General features: G+C 38.6%; 1 protein-coding gene across 10 annotated transcripts in view; it reads left to right on the forward strand.

Moving 5' to 3' along the window:
- The window catches only part of Thrb (thyroid hormone receptor beta), a 388,991-nt gene that overhangs the window by 59,012 nt on the left and 316,501 nt on the right, over positions 1 to 13,478 (forward strand). The window contains exon 3 of one of the 10 annotated variants that reach the window (XM_029469083.1): positions 78 to 208. The exons of the other annotated variants lie outside the window; for them this stretch is intronic. The gene's annotated coding sequence lies outside the window, so the exon portion shown is untranslated. The remainder of the gene's footprint in view (positions 1 to 77; positions 209 to 13,478) is intronic. 10 annotated transcript variants of the gene reach the window in all.

Raw genomic sequence — 13,478 nt, forward strand, 5'->3', positions numbered from 1 at the left:
GGAAAACACTGAATATACCATTTTTGAGCATATGCTTAAACAAACAATTCCAAATCCTTTTCTCCTCTTCCCTTTAGAACATACAATTATGATCACCTGATTAATCAGTATTCAGAGTAACACTGATATGGACACTCTGGAGAATTCTGAGCTAGCTACAGGCTGATGGATCATGAGAAAGGTTCAAAGGTATAATTCATACACCTATGTAAGTATATGATCTTTGAATTTTAAGGCTGCAATGTCTGACCTTTAGTTAGAGCTGAGGAATGCAGTCTGAGGGTGATGGATCATCATTAGGACTCTGGGACCACAGTCAATGGCAGTGAACTCCTGACTTCTGTCCAGTCTGTCCCAGTGTTGATGATCCAGGCAGAGATCTAAATGAATATGTACTTCTCTTGGGGGAAAATAGGTAGACTCCAGTATTACAGGACTGAAGAGCTTGCCTTGACTGACCTGCATACAAGCCTCTTAGGTGGTTGCTTCATGTCACTGCTGTCACACAACTACATGCTCAGTGGCTTCAATCTTTTAAATCTCATGGTTCTGAAGGTCAGAAGTCAGAAAGGAGTGTCACAGGACTAAAATGAAAGTGTCTGTAGACATAATTTCTTCCTGAGGTTTTAGGAGACTGTGTATTTCCTTCTCAGTTTCTGAACTAATATACTGTTTCAGATGGGGTTCTATGAAAATCAAATGAGAAAGGCCAGTACAAGGTTCTTAGCATCTAAACCTGCTAGAATTTTTATAATATACCCAATTTATGAAGTCTCCATCTTTGCCATCAAATGACCTGTACTGCCTTTCACATTCCTGTGTTCTGCTTAAAAGGAACTTTTGTATTGATGCTGACTGTGCCATATGTTCTAGACCAGTTTCACAGAAAGCTCCTTCACTTGATGCCTTAGTAAAAATGATCTAACCTTAGGGAATGGGACATGGATGGGGGAAAGGTATGTTTGCACACATAGCTATTATTGTAATGCCCATTTTATAGCTGAGAAAAATGTAACCTGCTTCCCTAGCAAGAATGGGAATATGCTAAACACATGTACTTTGTTCACTTTGGCTGTCAGACTATTGAAACAATGCATCCCAACAAATTAGAAATTCCTGCTGGAAGAACACAAAAACCTGAGTTAGCCAACAAAGCCAGAGAGATCCTCTGCACAGTGCTAACCAATTATTGTCAGACTACATTGCAGAAGAGACAGTCCTGGGTAGACCACACCTTGACTGGAACTGCTTGGCTATACTTACTTCTGACTCTTTACTTAAACCTAGACCACATGTCCAGACCCCAGCAATGAACTTGAGGGTAAACTGGGTCTTTGTCCCTCTTTCCCAGGAAAGGAAATATCCCTTTCCTGCATTTTACTATAGTTCATTTGTGTACTTGGCTTACTGAGAACTATGGCTGAGCCTGGCTTATTGGAGCTACTGGGGCTCAGATGCTGATCCTACTAATTCTGGTAACGAAACCCAAGAAAGGTTCCATGGTGCCCATTAAATCCACAGTTACTGAGCAGCAGGACCACTCACTCTTTACTACTATCTATGGAATAGAGAAAATAGGAGAAATGATTCATATAACCAAACTCAAGTATTCTGTAGTGTTATGTTTTTCAAAAATTAAAATATTTGAAGCCTATATGGTCTGTTATAAAATATTACCATAAGGAGAATTGAGGTTATAAGAACTTTAGAAATATGCCAGTTTTTCACAGATCTACAAATCTCAGGAATATGGTGAGCCACCACCTAGTGTTAGTCATCCGGATATCTTCTGTGAACTGATATTTTAAGTCTCAAAGTTTAAGTCAACCTCAATACCTTTCTACCCATTTGCAGTGGGCAGTCACTACATATGCAGGAGATATCTAACTTTTTTTAAAAACTTCATGATTTTTTTTTTAATTTTGAAGGCAGTTATGGCATTTCTCCAAAACTCGCAATTGACTGCTTCAGATTCATGTAGCCCCTCATATGAGGTGATGCCTGCATCCTGGGCTCAGCACTCAGTCATAGGAAGTTCTATAAGTTTTTGAAGCCGTCTTGTAGAACCATATTCTTGGAACACATGGCATAACATATACTTCAAGGAGTGCTAAATATGGAAGGAAGTTACCTGCCCTTTATTGGTCACTATATCTCTATACCCACACTCTCTTCACATGGAATCACAGGAAAACTGCACAGACCAGCCCCTTGTCAGAAAAATTCAAGTTTAAGCCATATTGTGACTGACAACTCCCTCAGATACATTCGCTATCACCTTGACTTGTTGATCAAACCCAGGACACAAACTCTGATTGATAAGACCTGAGAGTGCTTTTGTGTTCTCTCCTCTCTCTCTCTCTCTCTCTCTCTCTCTCTCTCTCTCTCTCTCTCTCCCTCTCCCCCTCTCTCTCCTCTCCCCTCTCTCTCTCTCACACATACACACACATTTTACTTCTGAACACACTTTGCATATTATAGCACACATGCCAGTTATGGAGCTCAATAAGAAGTGAACAACAACTTTAGGAGAAAATTACCAGTGTTGGGATATTGAATGTGTACATTCCTCCTCGATCCTGTGCTGGAATTTTGAATTCAGTGTTTAGAATTTTTTAGTCCTATTTAGTTCCATGTGATCCCCATGAATATTCTTTTCATTAATTAATTAATTTATTCATTTTAACATCCCAATAGTAATCTCCCCTCTCCTCTAAGTTCCCCCCTCTTCCAAATTCTTTCCCCTTTCCCCTTCCCTTTTCTTCTGAGAAGGGGGAACTCCCCTGGGTATCACAACCCCTGGCATACTCTAGGACTAGGAGCATACTCTCTCACTCAGGCCAGACAGGGCAGTCCAGTAAGGGGAACAAGATTAACAGGCAGGCAACAGATTCAGGGATTGCCCCTGCTCCAGTTGTTGGAGGACCTGCATATAGACCAAGCTGCACATCTGCTATATATGTGTGTTTGGGGTGGGGGGGTTAAGTCTAACCAGTATATGCTCTTTGGTTGGTGATTCAGTCTCTGGGAGCTCCCATGGGTCCAGGTTAGTTGACTCTGCTGGTTTCCTGTGGAGTCCCCATCCTCATCGTGTCCCTCAATCACTCCCCCAACTCTTCTACAAGACTCCCTGAGCTCCATCTAATGTTTGACTATGGGTCTTTGCATCTGTTTCAAGCAGCTGTTGAAATTAATGATATCCTTGTTTTCTAATAGCTGATTATTATTGCATTGTGTAAATGAACCACATTTTCTGTATATATTCTTCAGTTGAGGAACATATAAGTTGTTACCAGTTTCTGGCTATTATGAATAAAGCTGCTATGAACCTAGTTGAGCATGTGTCTTTGTAGAATGGTGGAACATCTTTTGGGTATATGTCCAGGAGTGGTATAGCTGGGTCTTGAGGTCGAACTATTCCCAATTTTCTGAGAAAAATTGATTGCCAGAGTGGTTGTACAAGTTTATATTCCCACCTGCAATGGAGGAGTGATCCCCTTGCTCCACAACCTTGCTAGCACATGCTGTTCTCTGAGTTTTTGATCTTAGCCATTATGATGGGTATAAGGGAGAAATCTTGATTTGCATTTCCCTCATGATTAAGAATGTTGAGCATTTCAAGAGTTTCTTGCCCATTTGAAAATTCTCTCTTGAGAATTCTGTTTAGTTCTGTACCCCCATTTTAAAATTTGGGTTATTTGTATTGTTGGTGTCTAACTTCTTCAGTTCTTTATGTATTTTAGATATTAAACCTCTGTCAGATAGAGGTTTGGTGAGGATCTTTTCTCAATCTGTAGGCTGTCATTTTGCCCTATTGGCAGTGTCCTTTGCCTTACAGAAGCTTTTCAGTTTTATGAAGTTTCATTCATTAGCTGTGCCTGAGCCATTAGTGTTATGTTCAAGAAGTTGTCTCCTGTACCAATAAATTCAAGTCTATTCCTCACTTTCTGTCCTATTAGATTTAGTGTATCTGGTTTTACATTAAGGTCTTTGATTGACTTGGACTTGAGTTTTGTGTAGGCTGATAAATCTATGTGCATTCTTCTACAGGCAGACATCCAGTTAGACTGGCATTGTTTGTTGAAGATGCTCTCCTTTATCATATGGTTTTGGCTTCTTTGTCAAAAATCAATAGTCCATAGTTTGTATGGGTTTATTTCTGGGTCTTCGATTCATTTCCATTGATCAACCTGTCTGTCTCTGCACCAATACTATGTCATTTTTATTACTATTGCTCTGTAGTATAGCTTGAAGTCAGAGATGGTGATATTCCAGAAGTCCTTTTATTATTCAGGATTGTTTTAGCTATCCTGGGTCTTCTATTTTTCCGTATGAAGTTGAGATTTGTTCTTTCAAGATCTGTGAAGAATTGGGTTGGAATTTTGATGAGAATTGCATTGCATCTGTAAATTGCTTTTGGTAGATGGCCATTTTCTCTATGTTAATTCCACCAATCCAAGATCATGGGAAATTTTTCTCTTCTTCATGTCATACAAGTCTTTCACTTTCTTGGTTAGAGTTATACCAAGATATTTTATATTAGTTGTGGTTGTTGTGAAGGGTGTTGTTTCCCTGATTTCTTTCTCAGCCAACTCTATTAAGGAGGGCTAATGATTTCTTTGAGATAATTTTGAATCCATCCCCTTTGCTGAAAATGTTTATCAACTGTAGGAGTTCTCTGGTAGATTTTTTTGAGTCATTTAAGTGTACTATCTGTGAATAGCAGTACTTTGTCTTCTTCCTTTCAAATTTGTATTCCCTTGGTCTCCTTTAGCTGTCTTATTGTTCTAGCTAGGACTTCAAGTACTATATTGAAGAGATGGTAAGAGAGTTAACAGCCTCGTCTCAGATTTTAGTGGAATTGATTTAAGTTTGTATCCATTTAATTTGATGTTGGCTATTGGCTTGCTGTATATTGCCTTTATTGTGTTTAGGTATGCACCATGTGTTACTGATCTCTCCAAGACTTTTAAGATGAAGTGGTGTTGGATTTTGTCAAAGGCTTTTTCATTTTCTATGAGATGATCATGTGGTTTTCTTTCAATTTGTGTATATGTTGGATTGTGTTGATAGATTTCCTGTTCCTTAATATAGCTTGTCTTTGGACTTTACACTGTTGGAAACATTCTGTACATGCTCTTCTGCAACTTTCATTTTTAGTCACATTTAAATTTCTAAAAGGTACATATCCAGTATTGAAAGCACATGTCCACTCATCATGTATATACTAGGGTCTATTGTGAAGGTAGACCAGTTGTTCTTCTGCATATGTGAATAAGTGTCTTTTGGAGTAGAATTGGTGAATCAGAGGGTAAATACATCCTTTGTTAGGTAATTCAAAATTAATTTTCAAGGTAGTTAATATAGTTCACACTCTCTCTAGCAGGCCAATAGAGCTCTACTGTTCAGAGTCCTTTCTATCTTTTAGGGCTGTTTTATTCATTCAGAGTGTGTCTTAGTTGTTGGTATGCTTTCTAATAAGGGTAGATATACTTACTGTTTTTACGTTGTATTTCCTGTTTTGTGAATTATTGTTTATATCCTTATACAGGTTTCTTCCCATTCATAGTAGTGTAGGAGCGTGTTGAGGGAAACAGAGAAGGAGGGAAGGAGATAGACAGACAAACTAACTAATTTGTCCATTTTAAGTGTTGCCTTCTAATTTTGTAGCTTACTAATTTATAATATTTTTAAGTTATTTTATTTAAACAAAACCTGTTATTTTTTATGTTTGGGAAAATTTTATGACTTTCAAAACTAATGGCAAGATACAATTTGTAATTGTTTATAAAATTTTAAGAAGATGGGACTGGCGGAGATGTCTAGGCAGATAGCAGTGCTTACTGTTCTTGTAGAGGTTCCTGCCTTGGGTTTCAGCACTCACTTCAGGAGGGTCAGAACTGCCTGTAACTCCAGTTCTAGGAGCTTCAATGTCATAAAGCCTCCATGGACATCTGCATGCTTGAGGTACATGTAACCTCATACAGGCACACACACACACACATACACACACACAAATAAATACATCTTTAAAATAATTAGGAGGTATGGCCTAACTAGAGGGCAAATACCAATAGCTTAAAGAACCTTCATTCTCATGGTGATTCTGTACAACAGTATGGGCATTCTTTATTCCCTTGGCCTAGACAGCTTTGTTAGGACTGATACGGATGGCTTCATGCTTGTGGAGCCCCATTTCAAAGGTAAGTTGTGGATGTTTGAGTGACTAAGGTGTATGCATATAGAAGTCCACACTTGTAAATGTGGATGTTGTATTCTTGGGCAAACACCTTCCTTACTGCAGGGCAGTTGTCAACACCTTTCCTTGTGGGTTCCTGCCTGCACAGATTTATTGTAGTATAATTAATCTTAACAACTTCTTTTACAGCTCTAATTTGTAAATTTTCCTTAAGAAATTCTCTACCTTATTCTCAACTTTCTTCTACGGGTTTTAAGGTTTTTGTCTCATCATAAGTGAAAATGATTTGGGTCTCATTTGACAAGAGGCTGGGATCTGATTTTGTGATTCTCATGTGGAAAATGACTACACTAGCATGCTGTGCTGTGTGCTGAGGTGGATGTCACAGTGTTCTCTATGAAATCGCCTTTGGCATTTATACTATGTGTCATGAAATAATCTGTCTCCTCCTGGGTCACTACCTCCTGCTTTCCTGTTCCTGTCTTTCCCCCCAATTCCTCATCCTTTCTCTTTTACTGCATAGTCCCTTTGCTCCCAAGCCTACCAGCTCCTTAGGGTCCCGGAGATCAGTAATAGACAAACTGGTGCATCTCTTGCTTATCATACTTTTTTCCATAGCTCATACTAATACATTAAGAAGTTCTCTTCATCACAAGATGATAGAGACAAAAAGTGTGTCCAGTTTTCTTTCTGTAATTTTATATCATTTCATTTTTTCTTTGTATCACTTTATTAACTAAAAGTGTTGTACCTTGCAACTTCTGTCACCTAGGTGTCCTGTAGATCACATTCTGCACTTTCTAATTACATTTTTACTGAGAATGTAGTTTATTATAGCTCTAAATTTTACTGATTTTTCCCTCCTATTCAGATATTCTGAAAATATTAAATATGCTAACTACCCACAACCATTTTACAATCTTCTCCATCTCCATCTTATCAAAAATATTGATACAAGAGAGAGATATGTGCCATCTATCCATACATCATGTACTAATTAACCTTGATTAATTAATTAACTAATTAGTTAATAATTGTTCGGTCTATTGAATCATTATTCATCATTCAGGACATATTCTACCCTCTGACCCCAAAGATATGTAGGAGGACAATTCCAAGTCCTTTGATAGAAGAGTCATATTATGTCATTGCTATATGAATCAGTCAGATGTGTGTGTATTTAGCTCTGACCAGAATATTGAGAGAACAGTTTAAGGGTGGGAGGATTTGGGAGGCTCACAGTTTCAAGAGGTTGTCTTGGCAAGCTCCATTGTTCCTATGCATTTAGTGAGACAGAATGTTATGCATCAGCTCCACATGGAGGAATAGGCTATACACTAGAGAAATGAAGGGGCCAGGAACCTCATAAAGTCTTCAAAGGCACAATTCCTTTGACCTATGTCCTTCAGTTAGGCCATACCTCCTAAAGTATCTACAACCTTCATAATCACACCACCACATGAACTTATGAGGGATACTGTATATTTGAACTGTAATAAAAGCTTCAGTAAATAAACTGAAATGAAATGCAAAGTGTGTGTTTTATCTCTCCTTAAGTATTATATGCTTAGTTAAGTCTCCTTCCAGCTCTGAGTAACTTCATCACTTCCCTTTCATAGCATTTGTAACATACGCAGAATGTGATTTCTTTGTGGTTTCTATGGGAATGACACTGCTTTCTATATCTACATTAATCTCTCACTGTGCCAGATCTCTCATCTGATTGTCAGGGTAAAACATGCTTTTCTCTATACAGAAAGAGCTAGAGAGCTAAGGCATCTGGTCCCAGAAATGTGAGTGCATTTTAGGTGCTCATTTCCAATCTGCTCCTTGCAGACTTATCTATCTTTCTTAAGGTTTCTTCTTTGCTATTTGAAAATCATTCTTCAAAAGAAACAAGGAGGAAAAAACACATTTTCCTTCCTCTTTGTCATGTGCTAGTGTCTGGCCTAGGCTGTCCCTCTGTCCAGTCCTTCTTGTTCTTTTTGCCCTTCATGTAACCAACCAAATTGGGCTGGGAAAGTCCAAAAGGCATGTTGATATGTTCCTTTTGTTATGTTCAGCACTTTGACAGAAATCTTTAGCTCACCGTCTTTTGCAGCTTTATTGATGTTATCCTGACATTTAATCATTATGATGACAACCAAATTGGGCTGGGAAAGTTCAAAAGGCATGTTGAGACCTGGTAAAGATGAACCTGGGACAAATGCCAGCACTGCTGATGGCACTGGCAAATGGTCCTCTTTAAGAGGAACTGGGACAGTGGGGTAGGTGTGATCCCTGTGCTAGCAATACCAGTGGACTTTGTATAGATACACTGTCATGGATGAAGATTCTCTTTAGCATCTTATAGATGGCTCTGGAGCCCAGTTGAGGCCCCAGACCTGCAACTCAGTCTGTGGTGTTACTCTTTATTGTCTGTCCCAAACCAAGCACACAGCAGATGCTCAATAAAGCCTTGTTTGCTGGCAGATTGAGAAGGAAACCAAGAATGAAAGGGAAGGGGATTAATTCACTTCATATATGAGAAAGGGCAGCTGAACATATGGATTTGTGGGGGGTAACATATTACCTTTGACTATGCTTGACATGTTTTTCTTTATGATTATGGTCACTTGAATCTGCAGGGATCTGTGATGAGAATCTGGCATGGTCCTTTATTCCTTTTTGGAGTTTGCAGCGCTTCACCTGGCAGAAGACAAAGGAGCTAGAGAGAAAATGTGAACCTTCCTTATTTGAGCTGAAAGGAAAGAAGGGAAATAGTGTGCTTTTCACATTTAAATCTCTTCTTGGCATTTGTGGGGCAGAAAACTTCACAACTCAAGAAGAACAACTAAATCTTTCATGACTATAGAGATTGTAATATTCAGTTGTAATTTGAGTTAAAATATTTCCCCAAAATATCTATAATCTATTCTTCTGGATATTAGTTATTTAAACTACCATGATCCCTTGTTAGTTTGTTGCAAGGTTAAAATAGGATATAAAAATTGGCCGGGCATGGTGGCGCACGCCTTTAATCCCAGCACTTGGGAAGCAGAGGGAGGCAGATTTCTGAGTTCGGGGCCAGCCTGGTCTATAAAGTGAGTTCCAGGACAACCAGGGCTATACAGAGAAACCCTGTCTCAAAAAAAAAACCAAAAACAAAAACAAAACAAAAAAAAATTGTTTAACACCTCTCTTTCTAAAGACATTTTTTGGTTTTTGAGATTAAAATATAATCATATCACATCATTTTCCCTTTCTTCCCCCCACCCATATACCTCTCCTGCTCTTTTACATTCATGATCTTTTCTTTTCATTAGTTGCCATTGCAAGCATATATGTATATTTCTAATAGTACTATCTCAATTTGTATCATGTTACTTATGTGTGTATGTCCTTAAGGGTGCCCCTTTGATATTAGAGAGCCACTGGGTATGTCTTCCCTGGGGAAGAGTAATTCTCAGGCTCTCAGCATTCCTTAGTTGCTATAGTTCTTTTTGTATGGCTCAAATCTTATAGAATCTCTTCTCTTTGGCTTCTCTGCTGTTGTTTTTGTTCAGCTTATGCTTAAGCTGTTATGCAGGTGAAATTTTATGTCTAAAAAACTCTTAAGACTGTTCAGCAAATTCTCTAAATCCTCTGTCCTGTTGGAAGTTGGCAGGGTAAAATGATACAATAATCATTAATTCTCACCTTATCTTTTTTGTATCAATGTCTCACTAGTCACACTTGCTAAATACCCATTCAAGCTGAGGCCCCTTTTTGGTTATAAAAGTCATGCAGTCGTGTAATTAGCGTTAGTAACTGGTTACTAACTGAAAGGGAGAGATTTTCCTCAGTCACAGAGCCAGCACACAGAGATTGCTATTTTTAATCACAGAACTGAAGAGCTTGATTCAGTTAAAATGGGAGGAAGTTGTCAAGAGAGGGTTGCTGAAAGTTCATGCTAAATTTGCTTAGAACCAGATTGTGTTCATTAATATTTATACATCTATGGTTTGGAAGGGGCAATTATGCTTCTTTAAAAACACTGGGTGTTCATTTTCCATGGGCCAGGCAGCCTTCTGATTAGGGAAGGTGGGTTGCATTGTGTGAACATGGAGATACAGATGGGAACCATCTGGCACCTCATCCTCCTTTGTTGGAGGCTTGTCCTGTCTCTCAAATGTCAGTGCTGAATGAGAAAATTCCAAACTCCAGTTGAAAATGCAGTCTGAAGTTCTCAGCTAGCCAAGGGGTTTTTGGCAAGCATCAATGGGCTTAATATTTTAAAGAAACCATCAATCATTTTATTTTGTTGGTTGAGACTTGTGGTTTAGACTGTGTCTTTGATTTGTATTTTGGACACTGGCTGTGCTATTGACTCATAAGCATATTCCATATGGGTATATTTCTCTTACATGGCATGTATCATAGGAAAAAGTTTTTTTCTGATAAAATGATTTAAATGCACACACACACACACACACACATGCTCGAGTGTGCACACACACAGATGAGGGGGAAAGAGAGAGACAGAGATGACAGAAACAGACAGAGGACAGTAATAGACAGACAAAAAGACAGAGACATACAGTCAGAGGACAGAGACAGAGACACACACAGAAACGGAAACCCTGCATTTACCCCCAGGTACTAGTTGGACAAATATCTGAAGTCAGAAGGATTTGGGCAGATGGACCTCAAGGCAACTTTGAAAATATGATGTTAAAAGCATTTCATAAAATAGTAAGACATAAAAGATATACTGGGGGGAAGCACAGGTTTAAAGGACTCAGAAACAATGTAATTTTTTGTGTAAAACAAATTATATCATAATGTTAATATTACTACAGAATAATATTTGCATTATTAGTGAAATTGGAGTTAGTTTTATTCTTGTACTTTCTTATCAAAACACAAACTAACAATATGTAGACTTATAAATAAAATGTGTTTATTCTTTTCTAAAATTTTGCTACTAGATTTCCACAACCCTGTAAAAAAACATTATTTTTTAAAAATAATTTTACAAGTAGGCAAAGAAGAGCTTTAGGTATAGGGACCTTGTATAGTCAGAAGGCTACAAAATAGAAGGTTTCAGGTGGTTTCATGGTAGGGCTGGCTGTGTGTGCTATGGCCTGAAGGTTGGTTATTTCTCTTCTGGCACCATCTTGAAACTCTTAGTTGATTTTGAATCAGTGGCCCTGAATCTCCATTTCTCGGGGATTGCACAAATGGGTTCTAGTCCTGGCTAACAATCAGAACCCTAAAAGCCAGAAGACAGGGAAAGTGAGCTGACATTTGCTGAGACTTCCTATAAAACAGGTAGGTGTTCATGCCGTTCATATGATTTACTGCTCAGTACAACCCTGCGATCCAGGTATACCACTTACCACATAAAGTGACACAATGGGGAAGACATAAGGAGGAGCCCTTGGGCTCTTTGATCCTCTCTAGTCTGCTCTGTGGTGAAGAGAATAAATACAGGGTATTAAATTGAAGCAATTTTTCTATCTCTTCTAATTTATACCAATCTGTATTGAAAGGTATGCATTTAACAATAATGTAAAGTTTGATATCTGCCAAGGGAGCACAGGGTAAGGCTGATCTCACAAATGACCCTAAAAGAGCTCACAAAAGATAAACTAATCGTGTCAAGGTTCTTAGTTCTGCACATGTGACTCCTACTTTTTTCTTGAGCCTTGGCTGAGGTTTTGGCTTCTTGAGTTTCAGTTACAAACCAAGAGACAAATATCTGACATTTGCAGCCAAAGGATTGCACCAGAATCAGATTCCCAGTCAGCCTGCTTTTATCACTCAGGAAAAAGTCTGAACTGGTTTTGCAATACTTCTTTTTTTAACCTGTTTTTGTTTGTTTGTTTGTTTGATATACGGATGTTTTGGCTCTGTGTCTATCTGTGCACCACATGCATATAGTGGCTGTGGATTCCCTGGAACTGTAGTTGTAGAACATTGTGAGCTGTTAGGTGGGTGCTAGGACTCAAATCCGGATCCTCTGGAAGAACAACCATTGCTCTTTCCCACTGAGCTCTCGCTGTAGCCACTGGATTTACATTTAGAAAAGAATTTTTAAGCAAGGGAGTGGAGAGACATACCCCATGTGTTGGAAGTTTCCACACCTGTTCATGGGTGTTAGTATCTGACTCCAGAATCCAGAAAGCTGGCTGGGCTGCTGAGAGCTGCCTAAAGCTAGAGAAGTGTACCAGGTATGGGAGGAAACTGTAACTCACTCCATTGTCTCAGTATTTCTCAATGATGTTTTAACTCTTTTGTTTCCACCTCGATACCCTATGAGCAAGTCCTTCATGTTTGTGTCCTAACTATTGCTCTGAGATTGATGAGAAATCCTTTCACAATTGTGGGACTTGACTCCATTGATGAAAATGCCACATTTAATAAATGCTGTCTGTCTTGGGTAGTACAAGTTGTCCTATGCCACCAATTTGCCAACCCCTAACATTGCCAATGAATAGTTCTTTGATCAGTGTGCCATTATTGTGAGTGTTGAATTTGTTGTACCTGTGAGAGGAGGAGATGACAGTTCCAGAAATTTAAGCCTTGGCTAGAGAATGAGGCAAAGCTTTGTGGTACACCAGTTTCCTGCTCTGTTCTGATTTTGTTCTCTAGTGCTGGAAACAATAGCAAAGGAATAAAAAAGAAGCAGAAAACTTGCTGGATATCTCAGAGAACCATCATACCTGTGAGGGAAATATGGCTCTCTTCTTGATTTCTCTGTGCAGTCTTTCATTTAGAATCTCTTCCTATGCCAGTTACAGCCCAAGTCCTTATCCTACTCATTTAAAACATTGCTGGAGGCAAAAGTCCAATAATCTTCATTTTCAGAAGGGGTGTGTGTGTGTGTGTATGTGTGTGTGTGTGTGTGTGTGTGTGTGTGGTGTTTATGTACGTGGTGTATGTGTTTGTGGTGTGTGTGTGGTGTGTTTGTATGTGTTTTCTGTGTGTGTTTTGTGGTATGTGTGTAATTTGAAGTGCAATAACCGTTGCATAATATATTTAATGTGAAATTTACATCTTCAAATTGGCAATGTTTTCATTGAACTTATGATTTCAGAAATGATTTCTACTTTTCAATGGTGCCAAAATTCAGTAAAAAAATCATAAGACATGAAACACTTGACTAAACAGATTCTTCTGTGTTAAGAATGGAGGGCAAATATATCACATGGACTAAATACAAACATGTTTTAAAACATGTGCTTGGCAAAGTGTACTGACTAGTTTTGTGTCAACTTGACACAGCTAGAGTTATCACAGAAAAAGGAGCTTCAGT

The sequence above is a fragment of the Mus caroli genome, chromosome 14, assembly GCF_900094665.2.
Source record: "Mus caroli chromosome 14, CAROLI_EIJ_v1.1, whole genome shotgun sequence".
NCBI lineage: Eukaryota > Metazoa > Chordata > Mammalia > Rodentia > Muridae > Mus > Mus caroli.